Source organism: Theobroma umbraticum, unplaced genomic scaffold (genome assembly GCF_002168275.2).
Source record: "Theobroma umbraticum cultivar Fairchild unplaced genomic scaffold, ASM216827v3 scaffold_30.0, whole genome shotgun sequence".
NCBI classification, from domain to species: Eukaryota; Viridiplantae; Streptophyta; class Magnoliopsida; order Malvales; family Malvaceae; genus Theobroma; species Theobroma umbraticum.
Window position 1 is genome coordinate 11625857 of NW_018397254.1, and position 935 is coordinate 11626791.

Here is a 935-nt window from a genome sequence, read left to right on the forward strand (position 1 = left end):
TCATGTTTCGATCCCTGTAGTCTTTACCCATTTTAAATCACACTTTGAGATATTAGCTCTTCTGGTTTTGCAACCTCTTCACAACTTAAAAAGTTTAAGATGTAAAAAATTAATGGCTGGTGCGTACGTGTGTGGTTTCTCTAGTCAAGTTCATTTACTTTATTAAAATGACTGTTACTATACTTTGAATAGATCAAGTTTCCATACTTTTAAAAGTTGTTAATGTTCGTTGAATTGTTAATAATGTCAAGTTTTCTCTATTAAAATAATAAATATGACATTGATTATGTTGACGCAATGTTGATTGGCATTGGTATAGTATTGATTATTATTGATATGAAACTTTTTTGGGATTTTACTAATCAAATTTTAAACTTAGATTTTATGTTTCATCAAAATGTTAGATTTAGTTTTTGTATTCTACCAAAACATTTGATTAAGTTTTTGTACTTCATCAAAATATTAGATTTAACCCCTCTATTATAATTCGTATAAATTGAGTCCAACTTGCAAAATTTGTTAATGCAATCTAATTGTTAACACGATAAATTTTTTTCATTAAAGTTGTTGATGTACCAATGCTAACATGAAATTGATCCGTACTATCATGAAATTTCTGAATACTGATAAGGCCAAAAACAATAATAACCAAATAAAAATCTAAGAAAATTAACAACAATTTCTTATACTAACTCGTGTAAATCTCTTCAAACTTTGCTTTAGATTTCACTTTACCTCTATATCCTTCGATTCTCTCTCTACATCACATAAGTTTTGATTCTCTTCTACATTTATAAGATACTCTTTTGAACACAATCAGAAATTTTTTTAACCTTTCTTCAAATTCTCTCTCTAGATTCTTTCCCATTTCTCTTGATTCTCTTTGCATTACATAACCTTTTGTTTTTTGATGTTCTTACAACAATCAAGTTTAT